Below are 22,696 nucleotides of genomic sequence, written 5' to 3'. Positions count from 1 at the left end.
TTCCGCTCAGGTCGTGATCTCACGGTTCGTGAGTTCAAGCCCCATGCCAGGCTCTGTCCTGACCATGCAGAGCCTGCTTGGGATTCTCTCTCTCTGTCTCCCTCTCTCTCTATCCCTCCCCTGCTCACTCTCTCTGTCTCTCTCTCAAAATAAGTAAACTTTAAAAAGAAGAAAAAGGCCATTTGCAGCCACTAGCTGTGTGCACCCTCAGCCCCGGGCCACCACTACGTCTCTGTCTATGGCTAAATAGATCGCCTTTTCTGGACATTCTCTATAAATGGAACCCTAGCACATGCGGTCCTTTGTGCTTCTTTCGCTCTGCACAATGTCTTCGAGGTTCGTCCGCACTGTTGTGCAGACGAGCTAACTGGCGCTTTCTTGTACCCATGGATCACATCTCGTTTATGGGGTCGGGATGAATGGCGCTGCTCTGAACAGCCACGTAAATCATCGCGCGCCTACGTTTCCATTTCTCTTGGGTAGATCCCTGAGGGTCGCAGTGCTAAGCCTACAGGGTGACGCTTTGTTTGACTGTTTAAGCCCCGGTCAGGCTGTCTTCCCAAGTGGCTGCACCGTCCCCCGTGGGCCACCTGCAGTGTGTGAGGCTCGATCGGGATGCGTGCTCCATAACACGGTGATACTGGAAGGTGTCTGTGTTCCCTCGTAGAGATTAGAAGGCAGAGCTCAGCATTGCACGCACTAAACTCTCCCAAAGGGGCAAAACCCAAAACGCTCCACAGAAAGCCAAGAGTGGAAGGAAGTACACCAAGGTCTTAAAGGAAGTGGTCAGGAGTGAAGGAGTGGGCGTCTTCTCCTCCCTCCGACTTTCGGCACGTCTGTGCCGGGCGTTGCCCTCGGAGCAGTGTCCCCCCCCCCCCCCCCCCCCTCCCTCCCAGTCCCTTCTGGAAGATGCCCCCCTTCCCAGCTGTCAGAACCGCCATCACCATTGAAAGCCAGAGTGTTCATGGTCGGTCTGTGGGAAGCCTCTTTCAGTGACTTGTCCATAAGAAGATGGTTCGCACAGAGTTCAAGGTGACCCCGCGTGTCACACAGACAGCTGTCTGTCAAGATGCTGTACGTCCTGGAAGCCAGTGAGGCGGACCGGGCTGGGCTGAAACTGGCTCCCATCATCTCACAGGGGCCCCCCGTGGCCACCTCTTTCCAGCTCTGTGTTCCATGACGTCACCTGAAGGGCTTGAAATTGGCTATGGGAGTATTTACACCCCAGAAATGGGCAAATGCGTCAGATCAGGGCTTTTGTTCCGGGAGCTGGCCATTAAACGTTTACCAGCACATCCCTGGATGAGACCCCAGGGCCCCTGTGGGGCCTGGCTAAAAGGAAATCTCGAGATCCAAAGATCCAAGAAGGGACCTTGCAGCTCTGATGAGGTCATGAGCCCACAGGGAGACCCCGGAAACATGTCCCAGTGCAGACAGCCAAGTCTTTGCCTTGAGAAGAAAGTTCCTCACAGCGTGGCCTCTCCAGCTTGCAAAGGCGCATGAGAGACCGATGGGGTGGAGAATGGGCATAAGATAAGATCTCTGGGGAGAGGGGCAGGGGACAGGGAGGGGAGACCCTGGGGAGGCCCCCGAGTGACTCATAGCCAGACTCCGCTCTTCTATGTGCCTGGGAAGCAGAGCCCAGGTTATGAATAGGCCTGACGTGAGGTAGCCTGGCCACCAACCCCCCCCCCCACAACCGCCGGCTACCCATCCAGCCGAGGCCTGGCCAGGCCAGTGGCGGCTTCCCAAGGATCACCCTCGGCTTCAAGGCTCCAGGGAGAATCCTGGCTGTCAGTATGGGCTGTCCTCAGCCGGGGCTGCTGGCCTGCCCAGAGGCCCACAGCATAGGGGGACAGTGAGAAAGCCATCACTCTCCACGTCCTGCCCCTCGGAGGCATCAGGCCAGTCCCAGTGACCCAGGGCCAGGAGCCAGTGCTCCTGGGAAGGCTTTGTCAAGCCTTAATTTAAGTAAGTGTTCTTATCACCACGTTCCCTTCCAGGTCTAAAACTCACACCTGCCTCATCAGCTTCTGTTTTAAGCCCATGAGGAGGCCCCGGATGCTCAGAATTCATGGTATTAACATCTTGAGTCTCCCCCTTAGGGGTGGGAGAGGCTGGTGAAGGGAAAGGTGATCCCCAAAGCCAGGGACAGCTTGAAACAGTTTTTCCTGAACACATGTTGGATCTGAGTGGCCCCACAGGGCCCTCAAGGCTTTCCCTCTCACCTCCCCAAATGTCCAGCCCTGACACAGCGGCCAGGACTCCGGTGACTTCCCCTGTCTCAAAACACAAGTTCCCAAGTCTTTAGAGACGCCTACGTGGCCCTCACAACCATCTGCCCTAAAGCCTTTCCTGCTCGCTCCTCCTTTCCAGGCACACTGACTTTCTGGAGGCACCTTCTGCGCAGATTCCCGCCTCAGGGCCTTTGCACATTCTGTTCCCTCTGCTTCAAATGCTTGTCCCTCTGCATGGCTCACACCATCACCTCCTTCAAGCCGTTGCTCAGCATCACCTCATCAATGAGCCTCCCTTCCCTATTTAAATGGAGGCATAGCCACCCCCCACCCCCGCATCCTGGCACCACCTATCATTTTATCGCGTTCTTTCTTTCCCACAGCATTTACTGCTATCACTGTCCATCATGCTGTGTATTTTTTGTTTAGCTTCTGACTCACCCTGCAGAACATGGTCCTATGAGGGCCTGAAGCTCCGTGTGTTCTGTCCCCTTATGTAGCCCCAGTGCCTAGAACAGTGCCTGGCACGCGCTTAGCTCTCCGTGAATGTGTGTTGAATGAGTGACTGAATGCAGGGGTGGGTAACGATCAGGAGTAAAGCGCACGAGGGACGGAGCGGGCCCTCGGCAAGCAAGCCTGTGGCAGGGACTCCTGACATCCCCCCTGTGCTGTCGGCATCCACGGGGCAGGGGAGGGGAGGGGAGGGCGGGCGGCATGATAGCATGGCTCTGCCACCACCATCACACGGCGGGACCCCAGGAAATTCTCTGAGCCTGTTTTCTCAGCGGTAAAATAAGCCACGCCCACACCACGCACATGCCCGATCCCCAGTAACTGCTGTTGATCATATTTTCATTTTTATTTGACTCCACGGGTCAAAGCCGGCCTGAGGAACCCAGCATCCACTGCCCCCCAGCCCCCCCTTAAATTCCTGCCGGACCTGGAATTTCTTTATCTTAAGAGCTGTTATCGCATTCACCCCCACAGCAGCACAAGGCGGTTGGCATCTCTCCCATAGAGCAGACAGTGACTCAGAGAGGTTGAGGCACTTGCCCAGGGTCACCCAGCTAAAACGTCAAGCTGAGACCTGCTCCCCAGGATGTGTCCCTCTCCTCCTACCCGTGCCCCGCTCTCATCTCAGCCTCACACTGGCCGTGACAAGTGGGGGCCAACCTGGGGCCGCCAGGTTGTGGCTCAGAGGCACCCTATGTCCTGGCGGCACGTTGTGGAACCCCAGGAAGTTGGCTCAAGTAGGTACATCCGGGGGTAGCACTGTGTGTGCTCTGTTATTTGGTTGGCACCTGTTGGGTGTTAGTCCCGGCACCAGGTCTGTCGTAGCTTGAGAATCAAGGGGGTTAACAAATTCGCTCGAGGCCACACGGGAAGGAGTGGGGATGACCCAGTTTCCTAAATCCCTCCTCCTTCCTTCCACCCTGAGGTCTCTGCCCCCCGACCCCGGAAGGGAGGCAACGCAAGCAAGACCGTTGATGACAGTGCCACTAAGATCTGGGAGCTGCTCGGTGCTGAGAACTCGAGCGCTCACGTCGCTTACGGTCATGAGCCACTGGATTATAAGGTAGATTCTGTGAGTGACCCCGTGTCGGAGGGAGGGGACGTGCCTTGCTCCCAGACAGGAAGCGGCGAAGCTGCCTGATGGACCCAGACGGTCTGACTTCAGAGCCCACGGTCGCTATAGCACCCGGGGGGGTCCAGGTTCTCCATCCCTGTGTCTGGCCCACAGCAGCTTCTTGTTCCTTTCTCCTAGCCTCCGTCTTTCACTAGCGCATTGGGCCACCTCCTCCAGGCTGCCTTCCTGACCGTGCCAGCCCATGCCACCCTCCCAGCGGTCACAGCCTCCTGCCCGCTCCACCCAATCACCCCCATTACCCTGCCCTTCGCTCCACTGGCCACACACCTTATGTCACCACAGGGTCCTTCTTCGTTTCGACTTCCATTTGGAATCGGTCTTGCCCACAGTGTGACTGGTGAGTGTATTTACGCCCCAGCTAGCTCACCAGGCGCCTGGAGGCAGGCAGAGGTGTTGGCCGCTGTGAGAGCCAGGACGAGGCTAGGGTGCTCGACATCTGGTCTGACGGTCACACGGGAGGCCGGGCATGCCGGGATCAGAAGACCGTGGGGAGAGGAAGATGCCCCTGAGGTGGGTGCCTTCCATTTGCCCCTTAGACACATCTTCCACAACCTTCCAGCTTCCAAGTGGGTTCAAGGTCACGGCAATCCCCCCGCTGGCAGAGATCAGAGGGCACCCGCGCCCTCCCTGCTTGGGGGCCACGGGTTGGCTGCCTCCCTCCAGCGGAAGGCACCCTCCCCTCGGGCCACCCCTTCCTCTGGCTACCCTCTCCTGCTCTGGTGGCGGGTCCCTCCCCTGCCTCCTTGGTCCTGGAGGAAATAGCAGCTCCTCCTGCGGCTGGTCCCGGCATGCTGCACCCAGGAGAGGTCAGCAAATTTTCCTGCAAAGGACGGGATAGTAAGCCCTTCAAGCACTGAGGGCACAGGGTCTCCCTCCACTACTCAGCTCTGCCTTTGCATTGCTGAGGAAGCCCTGGGTGATATGTAAATGAACGGGCATGGCTGTGTCGGTGCAACTTTATTCTTTAAAGAGGGCCAAGAGCTGGATGTGGCCCTGGCCAAATCTGGAAGGACAAGGTCAAGGCTACCAACATCCATGCTGCTTGCTGAGTTTGACGACCTCTTCAGGCTCTGCTTGCCAGGCAGCCAGGTCTGGGGCCATTTCCCAAAGGGAAGGGCCTCAAGTCTACGGAAGCTGTTGGGGGAGGGAAGAGTGGACGCTTGGTTCATCTTTCTGTGTCTCATACACCCCTCTCCCATCTTTAGACCGCTCTGTCCTCTGGGGTGCTGACCACTAGGGTTGCAGCCACCAGGGTTCCCTGGCTTTCTGGCCTCCTGTTGAGTTTGGTCAGTGGAAGGCTCTGGAATGAGACCTGCATATGGGAACCACAAACGGTAGAGTATTTATCCCCCTGCTGGCCCTGCTTCCCTGGCCCCTAGGTTGGGGAAAGGCTGTGTTTCTCTATCTGCGGCCACAAGCCCCTTGGAGAGGTCCCTCTCCATGGACAGACTGCAGTTACCCCCCAGGCTCCTCTATTAACCTTCCCGTGCCTTGCATCAAGCCCAAGGCTAATAGCCCACCACTGTCCTCTCTGGATGCTTCAGCACGCTTTGTTGGTTTCCTTAACGCTGCACCCACTCTCGGAAGAGTTCCTTCATTCAAAAGGCTCTCCAATTGACCAGCTGGGTATGCGGTCTCCTGGTAAGACCCTGGCCAATACGGCCAGGGGGGCAAGTAGGTTTCAACTCACTATCACCTCTGACAGATGGTTAGTTTCTGCCTGGAGTGATATATGGGAAGGACTCTGAACTTTTATCTGGGCTCAGTGGAAAAGAATGCTCTGATTGATTATTAATGTCTGCCCTGGGCATGGAAGGTGGAATGGTGCACCTTTGCTATCTACTTTTAAATTTTTTTTTCATTTTTCAATGTTTAGTTATTTATTTTTGAGAGAGAGAGAGAGAGAGGGAGAAAGAGAGAGAGCAGGGGAGGAGAGAGAGAGGGAGACAGAGGATCCAAAGCAGGCTGTGCTGTCCGTGCAGAGCCTGACTCGGGGCTCGAACTCATGAAACTTCGAGATCATGACCCGAGCCGAAACCAAGAGTCAGACACTTAACCGACTGAGCCACCCAGGTGTCCCTTGTCAAATGCAGGCCTAATGGACAAAGGGACTCTCATGATTCATACATGATTCAGCCAAGCTCACCCCGACCTGGAGCTTGATGGCCAAAGCGTCATGTAGTATTGAAAAGAGACTTTGCCCAACGCAGGGACACCATCCCCTCATCTGGGCAAGGGAAGCCCACAGCTAACAAGTAGCTGAGGATTTAGGCCACAGTCGCAAAACCCACATTATCCTAGAAGATGAGAAGAGGGGTGGCTAATGAGAATAAAGGGCAGGGATGTTAGCAGTAGGAAAGAGTGTAAAGGGAGGGAGAGAGGAAAAAGGGAGGCATCGAGATGGAGAAGAATGGAGAAAATAGGGTGGCAGGGGTGGAGAATGCAATGTGTACCCTCCATCAGAGATTCCCAGAGGACCAGCCCTTCTCACAAGGAGTCTCCTAGACAGAAAGTCAAGGAGTCCTTTCTTGGTCATTTCCAGTGATGGGGAGCTCACTACTAAGTAAAACATTCAGGGTCGGCTCTAATTTTACTCTTCTTTGGGACCAGAACTACAAAGCCCTCAGAGGCCACAGACCCCACCTTCTGGCATCCTGGAACAGTCTAGGGTCTTCAACTCCCTGTTCCCTGGGGTCTGCCACGTTTTCTTCCCACCCACAGAGCTGCCTTGCCAGGACAGCCACCTGCTGGCCCCAGTTCTGTCCTCTGGAGAGACAGACAAGGTTTTCCATGTGACACAAGTGGGGGTCTGCCCCCAATCTTCTCATCTGAAGGCTTCAGCCATTTCTCAGGTGATCCTTCAGATCACCGGCCACCGTCCCCTGGGAGTTTTCTAGATGGTTCTCTGCTACAGAAGTAGACACTTTTCAGTTCACAAGAGGCTGGCCAGGGTGAACACAGCAGACGCCGTCCTTCAGGGGGCTGACCTCAGCCTTAGAGGTCTCACAGCCAAGCTCGGGCCCCACCTGCCTTTTGTCAAACCTCTTAAGGTGTCAGCTCCCCTTCTGTCCAGTGGGGGAGGTGGCTTTTCTTCACCGGGACTGTGGGAGTACTGGGTGCTCTGTACACTGTGAGCCGTGACATTCACAGCAACCCTGTCCCCTATTGTCCCCATTTAAGTTCTAGTCTTTCAGGTTCCTGGACCCGTTTCCAATGGGGGGAGGGGGAGGTGGCTCCCCACACACCACCAGGCTGTTTTCAGACACCTGCAGGGCGACCAGGAGTCAACTCAATTCAACTCAATTCTGACACTATCTACCTGGAGACAACATCACATTCTGCAGGTAAAGGGCTCAGTCCCCCAAGACCACCCTCCACTTCAGACACCAATCACAAACCCGAGCCGTCACCTGTGCGTCTGACCAACTCTGGCTATAAATCAGAGGTTCCCACGACCCCCGTCCTTGAGTCTGGATTAATTTGCTAGAACAGCTCAGAACTCAGCGAAACATTTCGCTCCCCAGCTCACTCGTTTATTATGAAGGGCTAGAACTCAGGAAGAGATGCGCGGGGCAGGGTCTGGGGAAAGGGTGTGGGGCTCCCGTGCCTGCCCCAGGGGCGCAACTTTCCCCAAATTTCCACACGGTCACCAACCCAGAAGCTCTCCAAACACTGTCCTCTTGGGGTTTTATGGAGACTTTATTACATGGTCATGATTGATTAAGTCCTCGGCCACTGGTGATTGAGCTCAATCTCCAGTGCGTCTCCAGTCCCTGTCCCAAGTCCCCAGTCCCCAGAGAGGTCAGGGGTGGGACTGAAAGTTCCAAGTGGTTGGCTCCTTGGCCAACCAACCCCCATCCTTAGGTGCTTTACAAAAGCCAGAGCATTAGCATAACAAAGGACACGTTCATCACTGTCAAGGTTTAGGGAGTTACCAGCCCTGATTTGTAGATGAAGACCGGATATATATGGGAAATATATTTTGGTCATATGAATATCACACCCCTTCAATTAAAACCCGCCCATGCTTTGCACATCAGTGGCCAACAGGCCGGCACCCACCTCCACCCCCTACCCCTTGCCTCTATCCCTAAATCGTGCAGTGAGTGTTTCTTCGAGAAATGATTAGTGAAAAGTCTTGGCTCCTCCAGCACATCACTCTCCTCTCCCTATCTGTGGTTGTCACACTGACGTAGTTGGCCACATGCCTCTACCAGTCACCGTGTAGCTTGAGGAGATGCTAACCTCGCGGATGGGCCTCCTGGCCTCATGCAGGGGTGGCCCACGAGGTTTCTCCCTCATGCCAGTGTCAGCTGATCCGCAGTTGGGAACTGCCCAGAGTGTGGCATTGAGAATGATCCCCACTAGCGCAAGGGCGTGTGGTGATTGACTAGTAATGCCTGCTGTGGGCACAGCAATGGTTACAGGGGGTGCCTCTGCCAAGTATTTACCATTTGCAGGCCGGTGTTCCTCCGGCCACCTGTGAAGCAAGGAGCTGGGCATACGTCTGCTGGGGGGGTGCTCTCCTGACTGCTTTTGGGGTTTGAGTGCTCCATCAGAGGGCTGTCTTCCTACCCGTGCTGTGTTGCTACCTTGAGCTGTGCCGTAGAATACAGCAGCCAGCAGCCGCAGGGTGGCTAGTTAAATTTTAATTATTTAAAATTAAGTTAAACCAAAACATCACCTTCTCAGTCACGCTAGACAGACTTCAAATGCACAATGGCCCCGTTTGGCCAACAGCTACCATGCTGGACCACACAGGTACAGAACATTTCTATCATTGCAGAAGTTCTATCGGATCACATTGGGTCAGGTCAGAGGTTTTCGCTGGGTATCATTGTGCCCATCAATGGACTTTTGGCATTGCCTGAAGACATTTTTGGTTGTCACAACCAGAGGGGACCAGTGTTAGTGGCATCTGGTGGGTAGAGGCCAGGCACGCTGGTAAACATCCCACAGTACACAGGACGTCCCTCCCCGCCCCCCCCCCCCCCGCCTCCCCGCCCCAGACACAGCAAAGAATTATCCAGATCCAAGTGTCAATAGGGAGGAGGTTGAGACACCTTGATCTAAAAAATCCATGTTAAGTGGAGAAGGGTATTAATGGGGAGACAAAGGGCAAAATCATCTTTCTTTGTAATCAATAGCAAAAAACAATAATAGAAAAAAAAAAAAAGAGAAAACAAGGTGACCCACTGTTGACAAAAGAAGAGAAGAGATTCCCGGACCTATCACCACTTAGTAGCTGTGTGCCCTTGGACAGTCACTAAACCTCTCTGATTCTCAATTTCACCCCCCTTCCCACTGGATTGCCAATGGATTAAGTGAGGCAAGGAGTGTGAATGGGCTGTGTCATCTGTCCGTCTGAAGCAGTGTGGTATAATTTATTAGCTCCTGTTGTTTAGTACGCCAGACTAAATACACAGTCTCCGGCAGAAAAGAAAAGTCCCAGTTTAATTTCATTCTGCGTGACCTTGGGGCACGTAAGCGTCTATATCTCACTTCGTGATCTGTAAAATGGGGCTAAGTCCAGCCCAAGCTCCCAGGAATATCCAGCACCAATGAGACATTTAATCCCATTGAGCAACCGTCTCGCTCTCTCAACTCAACAGCTAATCCGGTTGCCCTCCGTGAAATCGAAACTCAAACCCCAGCTGGGACCCAAGAAACAGCTGAAAAGGCATTCGGTCTTTGATGGGAGGAGGTAAATTCCCTTGGGACCCAAGAGACAGATAAATTCCTCTTTCTCCGAGCGTGAGGGTTGGCCCGGTGTTTGGTGAACCCACCTTGCGGATTCTCAAGGATCTTTCCTCCGTGGCCAGAAACTGTAGTTCTTAAAGGTCATGAAGCGTTAGGGAGAGGTTCAGTGCGAAGCAGAGCAGGAAAGGAAAGTCACAGAGTTGGGTGAGTCATGCCCGGGGCGGGGGGTGATTCAGATGAAGCTGATGGTGCTTCTGGATCCTTCAGACTGAATGGGGGCGGCGGTGGTGGTGTGTGTGACACAGAAAGTCACACATCTGCCTCGAGAGTTACGCGATATGCCCCCTGCCTACCCCGCTGTGAGCTCTCTTCCCAAAGACCTTGTTTGGTTAATAACGTTCGTATTTGTTGCCTCTGTTGACACGAGACCTAAGCTTTAATCCTTTCCTTTGAGGCTTGGAGGAGGAGGAGGATGGACAGGGCTTTGGGGGTGGGGCTAACAGGGAAAATTAGGTTACGATCCCCAAAATGAGGCACCCCAGGCTGCTCCCCAAGTGTCAGCCTTGGGGATAGGGGCTGTTTTTAAATTTCTTTTTTATTTATTTTTGAGAGAGAGTGACAGAGACAGAATAGGAGCGGGGAGGGGCAACGGCAAAGGTGACACAGAATCCGAAGCAGGCTCCAGCCTCCGAGCTGTCAGCAACAGAGCCTGATGCGGGGCTCGAACCCACACACCGCGAGATCGTGACCTGAGCCAAAGTTGGACGCTTAACAGACTGAGCCACCCAGGTGCTCCGAGGGCAGGGGCTGTTTTGAGCCCACCACCTGTACTGCAAAACTGTGTGACCTTGAGCAAGTTGCTTCCCTTCTCTGTGCTACAGGTGGGCCTGGGTCTGACAGCCTCCGGCGGCCCTCCACTTGTCTCAAACCCACGTTCTCCATTTTTTCAAATAATTCAATTTCACACAGCTTCTTGTGGTGGAAGGGTACCGTGAAATGACACGGAGGAAATTTAAATGCATGTCGTTCAGTGAAAGAAGTCGATCTGAAAAAGCGACATTCTGTATGATTCCAACTATAGGACATTCTGGAAAAAGCAAAACTATGTAGAGAGTAAACGGATCAGTGGTCGCCAGGGTTGGGGAGGAGTGAAGGGTGAACAGGAGGAGCACGCAGGAAGTGAAAATCCCCCGCATGATACCATGTCATTATACTTTTGCTTAAACCCGTAGAAGGTCCGACAGCAAGAATGAGCCCTAATGTGGGCCACCTGGCTGGTCCAGTCAGCTAAGCATCTGACTCTTGCCTTCAGCTCAGGACGTGATCTCACGGTTCGTGGGTTCGAGCCCCATACGCGGACAGCGTGGAGCCTGCTTGGGATTCTCTCTCTCTCTCCCTCTCTCTCTCTCTCTCCACCTCCCCTGCTTGCTCACTCTCTCAAAATAAATAAATATTAAAAAAAAAATGAGCCCTAATGTAAACTATGGGCTTGAGGTGATAATGACGTGTCCATGTAGGCTCATCATTGTACCAAATGTCCCATGCTGGTGGCGGATGTTGATGATGGGGGAGGCTATGCGTGTGTGGGGACACGGGGTCCATGGGAAATCTCTGTGCCTTCCCCTGAATTCTGCTGCAAACCTAAAACAGCTCTAAAATATAAAGTTTATGAGTTAAAAAGATTAGCCGAAATTAATAGAACACCGTATGTTAACGAACCGGAATTAAAGTAAAAACTTAAAAAAAAAAAAAGAAGGATGTGCCGTATCCCACAGCAGCTTAGCACCTGCTTAAAACGGACGGTTGGGACAGTGTTTTCCTCCACCAGGTCAGTAAGCCAGGACCCACCGAAGGGCTGGCTCATCACGGCCCAGGAGAAACACAGCTAGAGTTCCGGGCCTTCTGTTCTCTTCTCGAAATGCCACCAGAAGGGCTTGATCTTTCCCCCAGCTGACACCGGCCTTGGGATATTTTGCAATAATCAGGCCCGAATAGAGGTCCGTGTGTGTGTGTGTGTGTGTGTGTGTGTGTTTCTTGTTTGTGTGACTGTATGTTGACCTCTGACACTGGTCGGGGTTGGGGGTGGGGGGTCCCGGGCAGCCCCTCTCTGTGGTTTCATTAGCTCATGCCACAGAAAAGGCAGCTCTCCAACTCACGGGCACCGAGCCACCTGTGAGGTTTGAAATCTGCGGATTCCTGGGCTCCTTCCCCCAAGACGGTTGGGCAGGTCTCACACAGCACCTCGGGAATCTGCATTTTGAAAGACCCCCAGGTGAGGCTGAGGAAGGGAGAGAGACTTGGAGAAATCCTGCCCCATGTCGGGTCCTGGAAGAAAGCTCCGGGATAGTCCCACCCAACCCCCCTCAGGTCTGGAAGAGGAAACTGAAGCTTAACTGGGGAGGGACTCGTCCGAGGTCACAGAGTCGGCAGAGCCCAAGCTAGGCGACTCAAGGTGACCAGGCCTGCGTGCAGGTGGCACCGGCTATTTACTAAATGGTGACAGGGCGCTCCCTCATAGGTCAGGGGGCTGAGAGACCCTGTTCGTCCTCTTCCTCGCTCTCTCCCCAGCCCGCCTTCTCCTTCTGTTATTTTCTAGAGCTCACTCATAGCCTCGGCGACACAGGCCCTCCCCGAGCCCCGCGGACATATTGCTCCGTGAACACAGCTAGGATCAGAAGAAAAACAACACCCAAGGAAGCCACCACCGTGCTGGACGCTAGACGCTCCAGAGGGACCCTCAGCCGCCGCGAGCCGGTGCACTGAACAGGGCGGGCATCTTCCTGGCCCGGCCACAAAGAGAAAGTCACAGCCCAGTTTTCCGGGCCCTGTGGGACGGAAGCCCAGGCCCCGGCCGGGTCAAGGCCAGACTGGGCGGCTTGGAACCAGCTGGGCTTTTTCCTCCCAGCTGCCTCTACAAGAAAGCAGCACAGAGGCCATGTCCCTGCCGTCCGCAGCAGCTGCTGACGTCTTCCGGACCCCCAGGGAGGGAGGTCTGGTTAGCCTAAGGCCCCCTCTCTGTCCCCCCCACCCCCCTCGCCCCTGCCACTGAGGTCTGTGCAACTTCTCCATTCAAACAGATGCCTGATACAAGGCGTCCCCGATAAAGCGCCTCCTGGGACAGAGGGTCAAGTCAGCGCCGCATGAAATTCAAGCTTTTGTCCGGGAACCACCATTCCCCTCCCCCACCACGCACATGCTTATTTAAAATCAAAAGCCACTACCATTAAGGCTTGTCCTCCACAGGGTTGGGGACGGGAAGAGTCACTCCCTGACCGTTAACTGACGACCCCTTACGCAGAAATCAGTGGTAGCGGAGGAGAAATAGGAACCCAGCAGACATGCGTCGGCTAAGATTCCAAAGTGGAGGGTATCCTATGACTCCGAACACATTTTTAAAAATGGCTAGCCGACGGGTGGGTCCCGACAGACAAGGAGGAATCCCTGAAAGAGTCCGCTCGCCCTGGTATTTTCTAAAATGACTTCCACGAAATGCTCTTGCTTTCCAAGCGGGCGATTCGGGCTGTCGGACGCGACCTGGCCGGAGAGGCCCTCAGTAGACCCACCGCGGGGCCAGACACCCACCGCCCCAGCCCCCAAAGGCACATTCTGGAAAAGTATGCCCATCAGCTTGCACGCAAGCTGCCCATCGTAACACCCGGCCCCACGGTACCTTTTCTGCACGAGGCCACAGGTCACAGGCACCACACCGGCCCGAGAGGTCTCCCCAGCTGGCAGTGCAGAGACCCCAACAAGCCCGGACAGCAGGGGCGAAGGAGAATTGCTAGGAACACCCCCACCCGCACCCTCACACACATCCTCTTCCCTGACTGCTCCTCCCCGTCCTCCCCACACCCTCCCTCTGCGCCAATGTGATGGCAGCAGCTGAGCAGACAAGTCATTTCTAAAATTAGCCGGTGAGCCCCAGGTCTGGCCGGGAGACGGCAGCCCGGGGTGGCCGTTGACCAGGCATCGGACAGCATGGACATATTTGGTGGCGCGGAGCAGGGGAGGGGACAGCTCCCCACGCAAGCACATTCTCAGCCGTCATCCCTGTCCCCGGGCAGGCCGCACACTCCGGCCTCGGCCCCACACAGATAACCACCGGAGGCCGCGGGGATTGGGCGAGGAGGAGAGCCGGGCCCCGAACGCCAGCGGGACTCTGGAAAAAAATAACCGGAGCGAGTTCTGCCGCCTCGTGGTGAAGAATCGATGCAGGAAAACACGCGTCACACTCCAGATGCCATCCCGGGGGCTTTCCTGAGCTCATTTACTATTCCCGACAACCCCGCACCAGGTAGGGTTTTCCCCACTCTCGTCTGACAGAGGGGGAAACTGAGGCACAGAAAGGTCGACCAACTGGCCCAAAGCAGTGGAAAGCCGGGATTGGAACCCAGGCGGTGCTGGCCCCAGAGGGCCCAGTCTTAAATGCTGCATCCAACAGGATGCTATAAAAAGTGCTTTGTCCAGGGCACCTGGGTGGCTGACGGTTAAGCCTCCGACTTCGGGCTCAGGTCATGATTTCACGGTTTGTGAGTTTGATCCCCGTATCTGGCTCTGGGCTGACGGCTCAGAGCCTGGAGCCTGCTTTGGATTCTGTGTCTCCCTCTCTCTCTCTGCCCCTTCCCTGGTCACGCTCTGTCTGTCTCTCTCTCTCTCAAAAATAAATAAATCTTTAAAAAAATTTTTTTAAAAAGTGCTTTGTCCGCTGCCCAGAAGGCGCAAAATAAGAACGCCGGTAGTTTAAGTACATCACGCAAGATCGCGCAGCTCGCGAGGGACTCAAATCTAGGTCTCTCTGATTCCGAAGCCCACGGTCATTCCATTCAAACATGACATGCTGCTTCTCTTAAGAAACACTTCAGGGGCGCCTGGGTGGCTCAGTAGGTTAAGTGGCCAACTTCGGCTCAGGTCATGATCTCACGGTCAGTGAGTTCAAGCCCCGCATCGGGCTCTGTGCTGACAGCTCAGAGTCTGGAGCCTGTCTCAGATTCTGTGTCTCCCTCTCTCTGACCCTCCCCTGTTCATGCTCTGTCTCTCTCTGCCTCAAAAATAAATAAACGTTAAAAAAATTAAAAAAAAAAAAAAAAAAAAAAGAAACACTTCAGCCGCGGCGCCTGGGAGTTTCAGTTAGGTTAAGTGTCCGACTCCTAATATCGCGATGCTCAGGTCACGATTTCACAGTCCGTGAGTTTGAGCCCCGAGTCTGGCTCTGCACTGACAGTGAGGAGGCTGCTTGGAATCTTCTCTCTCCCTATTTCTCTACCCCGGCCCCCACACTCTCTTTCTCTCAAAAATAAATGAGTGAATTTAAAAAAAAAAAAAAAAAGAAACACTTCAACCAGTAGTACGTGTTACTTTTCTACCCCTGTGGCTGATAGAGCAATCTATTCTCAGAGTATTTACTTCCTTCTCGGTGCTGACAATTAGTAAAATGTTTACTGGCCCACCTGGGTGGCTCAGTCGAATCCTGCTTCGGATTCTGTGTCTCCCTCTCTCTCTGCCCCTTCCCCGCTCGTGCTCTCTCTCAACAATAAATAAACCTTAAAACATTTATTTATTTATTTTTTAAACGTTTACTCATTTTTGAAAGACAGAGAGAGACAGAGCACAAGCAGGGGTGGGGCGGACAGACAGGGGGACACCGAATCCAAAGCAGGCTCCAGGCTCTGAGCTGTCAGCGCAGAGCCCGACGCGGGGCTGGAACCCACAGACCGCGAGATCGTGACCTCAGCTGAAGCTGGATGCTTAACTGACCGAGTCCCCCAGGCGCCCCTGAACATTAAAAAATTAAAATAAAATGAAATAATAAAATATAATAAAATGTTGATTTATTGTTGAGAGAGAGAGCGTGCATGTGCCAGAGTAAGGGAGGGGCAGAGAGAGAGAGAGAGAGAACACATGCTTCAGAGTGGGGGAGTGGGGGAGGGGCGGAGAGAGAGGGGGACAGAGATTCCAACGTGGGCTCTGAGCTGACAGCAGAGAGCCGGATGTGGGGCTTGAACTCACGAACCACGAGATCAAGACCTGAGCCAAAGTCCGAGGCCTAACCAACTGAGCCACCCGGGTGCCCTGAGAATTAACGTTTTATTGGAAGTTCATGGAAACACTTTTCTCTTGACGTTGAAACTTGACCCGACCCCCACCCCCACCCCCACCCCCGCGCTCCCGCCAGCTCCTGAAGCATCTTGGTGCTTTTCTGTCCCGTTGATCTTTTCTATCTTCTCGTGGCCGTCGGTCTTACACGGTGGGGTGGACACGCAGAAATAGCTCTCTAAGGCTGGGCCGGGGGTCTCCGTCAGCCTCAACCTGCAGTGATGGTTAGGTTGACCTGAAGGCAACTGAGTCCCGAGGGCACCTGGCACGTCAGCATTATCCCCCTGGTACCTAACTGTGTTGCTGGAAAATCCATCAGGACAACTAAGTATTGCCTTGACCGCGCCATTATGTAGGGCAGCCCCCGTCAGCACTAGTTTGTCACCCGGCTGAGCATTTGTCTCCGGTCTCCAGGCTTCCATCCCAAGGGGGGCAGGACAGCACGAGAACGTGAAGGCACTGTCACCAAGGGCCCCAGAAACTTGGCCCCTTCTGGTATTTCTGGAGCACAGACCGTCCCAAGTGGCTGTAGGTCCTTTGCAGCACAGACCACAGACCAGGAAGCCGTGAGTGTGCACCCGTGCCCTGGGGGTGCCAGGTTATCCCCCCGGAGACCTGGCCCTGTCTTCGGTTGGTCAGTTCTGGGTCCACAGAATGGCCTAGGGATGGATTGTGCCATTTTACTAGGGCAACTGACTTCAGCCTCCCGATCCTCCTTCTTTTTTTGAGCAGGACCCTTGGGGGGGGCCCATCTCTTTTGCCTCTGGGGATGCCACATTCTATTCATCGTCTCCATACGGCCTGTGACTCGGGGACCCCCAGTGTGCCCCACCTCACCGCACGCTAGGGTGATTGCTTCCACCTGGCTTGTGATGGCTGAGTGCTATCCCCCAGCCTGTGTCGTGTGGGGCTCCCACCATACTCAGTGTTCTTAGAGAACTGTGTGTGTGTGTGTGTGTGTGTGTGTGCTGGTAACTGGAGAACAGTCCCGTGCATCTGAGCGTCATGGTCCCCACAGGGATGCAGGGAACGGTCTGCGTCTGTGTCTGTAAGTGGCTGATACATAGCAAGTGCTCCATAAGTGCATATGGAATACATCGCCAAACGTAAGGAAACTGGACCGGAGCAGGTGTCCCGGGATCTGGTCCCGCATCGTGCATTCTCTGGATGCCCGTCTGTCTGTCTGTCCATCTCCCACTAGTCTGTAGTCCCCTGTTCATCCTGGCCACCCAGCACCAGGCCAGGCACTAAGCAGGTGCTCATGAAATCTTTGGTGGCTGAAGTAAAACCGGTGAACAGAAGACTATATAGCCCGGAGTGTGGAGGGGAGAGAGATCCCTGTAGAAGGACCCCGCCCTGGCCAGGGTCTGGAGGTGGTATGTCTGCCCAGAGCTCTGGGTGTCAGGGAAGGGCACAGGCTTTGGAGCTGGGCCCAATCCTGATCTCAAAGCGGTGTGTTCATCTCACTGGGCCTCAGGATTCCCTTCTACAACATCGGGATCCTTGGGCCACTGACCGTTCTAGTCCTTCGTGGCCCATGGTAGGTGCTCAGGGAATGTTTGTTGAGTGACCGAATGACCGCATGTAGATCTGTAAAGGCTCCTCCTGACTCTGCACTGCCTGCAGAAGCAAGTCAGCACCCACTTCTTAGTGGTTCTGGTGGCCTCCGGGCCGCCCCCGGTGGGTTTTCCGGCCTTACTTGGTACGTCCCTTCAAGCGTGTCCACTTCTCTGTATTCCTAATCCCTTCTTCCTCGGTCTACCATAGGAATTCTGGCCAGCCTCCCCTAGCATTTTCTGTGCTCAAAGGAGCCAGGCTGCTGGGGTCCTTGTCAGGGTAACAACCCTGCAGCCCCGGAGAGTGGCCCTGAATGCATATACCCTCCCATATCCGGCCTTGCGGCCCCACTCCCCTTGCTCTAACACCCTCGGTATCCAGTCCCTGGAAAATGTCTCCCTGCCCCTGCCCATCCATGTTCGCTCCGTCTTGCAGCTGCATTGGCGTAGAACTCCCTTCCTCCCTCATCAAGCACTTCCCCAGCGGGGGGGGGGGGTGATGGGGCATCACCCTAGCCAAAGGCCTAGTGGCGAGGAGGTAAGGGAGGGGGAGATCCTGGGGGTGCTATTTCTCCATAGGAAGGAGTAGAACACGTCTGCAGCCTTGGAGAGGTCAGAGGAATCTGGAGGTCCAAGAGTTCCAAGGGCATCAGCTCGGATGTCCCCATCCCGTGTGACAAGGTCTCATTCTTCCCCAAGCTGAGCGTGCCTTGGCCAAGCGGACAGACCTGCCTTGGGAGTTTAACCACCTTTGGAACTCATCTGATCTCATTCCTGAGTCCTAGGTCTGGTCCTCATTTTCCTTCCCGCCCACCGTGGATGTGGCCCTCTCAGTGTTTCCTACTAGCAGCTGGTTTCTCTCGGCTGTTTCTTATCTTTCCCTAAAGCATCCATTAAGCTTAGACAGCCGCCCATCGCATCGTCCCCCTGTCCAGTAGTTACTGTCCCTCCCACTTCTCACAAACTCTTTGTTGCCCTAAATAAAGAGGTCGACGGAAGCAAGCTCGAAACTGGCAAGTTCATTTAGGGGTTGCGGACGGATTGCAGTTCTGGACAAGCAAAAACAGTAGCGAGCTGCAGGCGACCTGGCTGGGGGTTTGGGATAAGTTACGTATGTATTTTAAATGTTTATTTATTTTGAGAGGGAGAGCACAAGCAGGGAAGAGGGAGAGAGAGAGGGAGAGAGAGAGAATCCCAAGCAGGCTCTGCGTGGTCCGGGTATTAGAACAAGGCGTAAGAGACCTAGGATATCTTTGATTGTGCAATACGGGTGGAATGGGGTTTTGTCCGAGTCGGATGCACTTCCGGAGGGGTTATGAGATCCTGTCTCCCGTGAGAACAGAAGACGAACTGCTGTTGGTGCTGAGATGATAAAGGAGGGGAAAAACACAGACGCTCCACTGGCATGTGTATATCGAATAATGCAGCCACAGTTAACGTCGTGGCAAAGGTGGGTTACGGGTGAGAAGGCAGGTGCTGTGTCTGTGTCAGCGTCTAGCGAGGAACAGGCCTGTTAGGATTTGTAGACTCAGGCAGCCTCCTAACGAGTAGCCAAAGTTTCATCATGCTGAGATGTTGGGCGGAGTGGGGAAGTCGATAACGGATTCATTAATAATTTTAAGGAGTGGGTGAGATTTTCGGAGGTGGGTCATTAAATTCTTATAGTTGAAAGACGATGACGTTTTTTTCATATCATTGGTCACGGTTAGATTCCATGTAGGAGTGATGATAACATGCACTGCATTAAGTTTAGGTACCCTATTTGTGATTAGCTTTTGTAAGTGTTTCGTCAAAGCCTTCTCCAGTTTATGGTGGCTTGGGTTAGGCATGGGTTAAGCGTCAAGCCCGGCGTGGGGCTTGAACTCACCAACTGTGAGATCCTGACCTGAGCTGAAAGCAAGACTCAAGACGCTTAACCCACTGAGCCACCCAGGTGGCCCTGGGATGATAGGTTGTATTTGTGGGCAGGGAATGAATGTAACAAGGGGGCAGTTCAGTAAAAATGCTCCCCACCCCCCACTAAAGTGAACGGAACCGGTGGAGCCACACAAAGCTGCATTCAGCCCGCTTTGTGAGACCAACCTGGCCCTGAGTCATCCCCCCGCCCCCACCTCTGGCAAAATCCGCCAAGGTAGATATGGGACAAGCTTGGACCGATGCCTCAACATCCAAGAAGATTCCCACACTATCAGTCTTCTGTAAATCAGTGTTATCCTCCTGGGGGCACATGCTCGAGGTTCCTTTCCAAGGTTGCAGTTCTTTTTTTTTAAGTTTATTGATTTATTTTGAGTGAGACAGAGACAGCCCAAAGCAGGGGAGGGACAAGGAGAGAGGACAGAGAATCCCAAGCAGGCTCTGAGCTGCCAGCACAGAGACTGACGCAGGGCTCGAACCCACGAACTGTGAGATCATGATCTGAGCCAAGACCAAGAGCCGGACATTTAACTGGCGCCCGCAGTTCTTTTCGAGACCGCGACCTCTTCGCAGCTTGGTAGGACATAGCGGCCAGTGTATTCCCTCCACTGGCACACCGTCCCAACTCACCTCTGTTGCAAATTTGCACTCTCGGAGCCCCCTCTCGTTGAACTAGGGGCTTTCTATGTTCCATCTACGACCACCGATTCCCATCTCTGACCACGGCCAGCCGGGGAGTGGGTGATCCAGCCCCCACGCCCCACTTCAGCCCCTGCTTTCTCCCACCGCACCCGGGACTGACCTTGCAGACTGTTGTCTTGGGGGGAAGCTGCCTCTGAGACAGAATTCAAGGAACAGAAGTTTATTGATGAGTTCTCTGGTACCTATACCAATGGAAGGATGGAGAAGAAATGAGGATGGGGGGGGATGTCTAGCTGTGACAAAGGTCCCCCAAACGGCTTCAGGCAGCCAGATGAGAAGTTCTTCCGTGAAGGACGATCTGGACAGCACATGACGCTACCCACTACAGACCCTTGGCCAAGGTCATCCATGACATATTTGGCAAGGTAGAGCGACTCATGACCACAGTCAGCACCATTGCTGCTACGCCTGGACACAATGCGTCCACACTCACCCCTGCAGTCACTGGCCAAAGCCATGGGCAAATTCCACCCTGAAATGACCAGGAAGCTCACTGGCATGCTGTTTCGTGTCCCCGCCCCCACTGCATCTCATGGATCAGATCTGCGGTCTAGAAAAATCTGTCCAAGGCATTGATATCAAGAAGGAAATGCAGCAGGTGTCAGAGGGCGCTCTGGGCCCCGGGAAGCACCAGCCCCCACTGCCGCAATCTTAACAGTAACGCCCGCTCCTCCTCCTTTGGGGATGGCATTACCTCCAACACCACTTTGTCCAGCTCATTTCCTGGCACGACAATGAATTTGGCCACAACCACCGCATGGCAGACCTCACGGTCCTCAGGAGCTCCCAGGAGTTAAGAGTCCTGGCCGGTATCCTTGGCAACAACCTTTCCCCTTGGTGGAGTCCCTGCCCCAACTCTGTCCCCAACACAGAGAACTTCCCATCGTCTATACCAGGGGTTCTCAACTGGGGGGTGGCTTCGCCCCCACAAGGGACATTTGGCAACGTCTGGGGTTGTCCAGACTGGCTTGGGAGGGGTGTGGGCACTGGCATCCAGCGAGTAGAGGCTGAGTGGTGCTCAACACCCTACAGTGCCCAGGACGTGCTGCTGTCCCCGCCAGAGACTGACCCAGACCCAAACTTGCTGGGTCCGAGAAACGCTCTTCTGGTGCCTCTGGTGCCCACCTCTGGTGCCTGAGGAAGGGGAGGGCCCGGGGCTCCTGTCCTCTTCTGTCCTTGCCCATTGCGCTGCCATGGGGTCCACACCCCGCACATCGGGGCAGGACTGGGAAGGGGAGGGGATGGGGGGTGCTGGGAATGCATGCTTTAGAAGGGAGAGCAGCAATTATCCGTGAGACAACGTGGAACAAGCCGGCGGACGTGGCAGGTGCTCCCTGTTTGCTTGCAAACGGTCCCTCACATTCACCCTTAGTCGAAACTTGGATGTTTTTGGTTGGGATGGTCCCTTGGGCGCATCTAATCGAACGCTTGTAATTCAGGAATGAGAAAATCGCAGAGCAAACAGGTGGCCCAGAGCGGCCGGCTGGGAGTCGGGGGCCCAGCACTCACCCCGTCCTGCCGGGCCAGCAGCTCTCGGGAGCGGCCCTCGTTACAGGGCGCATCCGACCGAGGCCTCGGCTGCATGCCACCCTCTGCCCACGGAGCGGACCACCCACTCCACAGCCGGGCCTCCGCACAACTCCTCTGACAAATGGTTTCGAATCGGCAAACACGAGCACATTCCGGGGAAACCAGATGGCTACACGAGTCCATCGTACTTTCCTTCTTTCCTGAACCGGCAAGACACAGAACGTGCTTCCAGTTCAAGGACAGGAAACAGCCAGCCTACCCTCCACCTGTGGGCCCCCAGGCGGGCAGATGTGCCACGCCACCTCCTTGGATTTTTGGTTTAAACTGACGTGCACCCTGGGGTCTCTCAGCTCGTCTCCGTGGGAGCAGGGATGGAGAGTAAGGGGTCTGTACTTCCGGGAGGGACTCACCCTGAGAGTAAGCGGCGGGGGGGGGGGGTGGCAGGGGGAGTGCTGGGGTAGCCTAGACTAAGTGGGGAGGAGACAGTGCTCCAACACTCCAGATAACCACAGAAATGCAGTCCTCTTCCTCTTTATAAAATCGGCTCCTGTGTGGATCGTTCTCAAAACCAGGATTCGTTAAAAGGAGTCACTTCCTGACGCCTTAGCAGCTTGATAAAAAAAAAAAAAAAAAACAACGCAGTTTTGAATCAGGGGCGGGGGAGAGGGGTTGGGGTGGGAGGACAGCACACCAGAGTAGAAATCTTTGTACAGATGCTTTTTATTGAGATTTTAGGTAAGCAGTTTATCAACATGGAAAACCAGCCTAGCTGCTCCAAAGTAACCGTGAAAGCCGGTGATCATTAAATGGACTGCACGTGCCTTGCACAGGGCGGGTGGCCGCAGGCGTGGAACAGCATCTCACGTGGGAGAGGACTTGAAACGTGCACTAGTTAGGTGTCTACTGGGGGCGGGCTATAGACTTCCACTGGCACGATCAACGGGAAGAGAGATCACACGGGAATTACATGGTGATTTTATAGGTAACGGTATCTAGATTTACAATAAGGCTGTAGAGCAACGCACAACAGGAAGCGAATTTCTTTCTTTCGGGATGTGACACTTTGCCAAGAATACAGTAAATACGTTACCGTGTTGGTGGCTGCCCAGCGAGGAAGACAGGCAGAGAGAAATGTCAGCATGTGAGGAGGGACCCCTTCTCCCAGGGACCGGTCATTCCAGCTCATGTCAACCGGTCTGTCCGCTCGAAAATAAGACCCCTTGCAAATACAACCTCTCGCAAAGTTTTAATCCTAGATGAGGGCGTTCGCCTTTATGATCCCGTTTTCCAAACCATTTGGAAGCAGTGAGGGGGCA

General features: G+C 54.4%; 1 protein-coding gene across 1 annotated transcript in view; it reads right to left on the bottom strand.

Moving 5' to 3' along the window:
• The window catches only part of MYO18B (myosin XVIIIB), a 259,486-nt gene extending 246,063 nt beyond the window's left edge, over nt 1–13,423 (bottom strand). Inside the window, 1 exon segment of the mRNA XM_030336763.1 lies at nt 13,256–13,423. The gene's annotated coding sequence lies outside the window, so the exon portion shown is untranslated.
• Nucleotides 13,424–22,696: the final 9,273 nt, after the last annotated feature.

Source organism: Lynx canadensis, chromosome D3 (genome assembly GCF_007474595.2).
Source record: "Lynx canadensis isolate LIC74 chromosome D3, mLynCan4.pri.v2, whole genome shotgun sequence".
Lineage (NCBI taxonomy): Eukaryota > Metazoa > Chordata > Mammalia > Carnivora > Felidae > Lynx > Lynx canadensis.
This window is presented reverse-complemented; position numbering and strand designations above follow the sequence as displayed.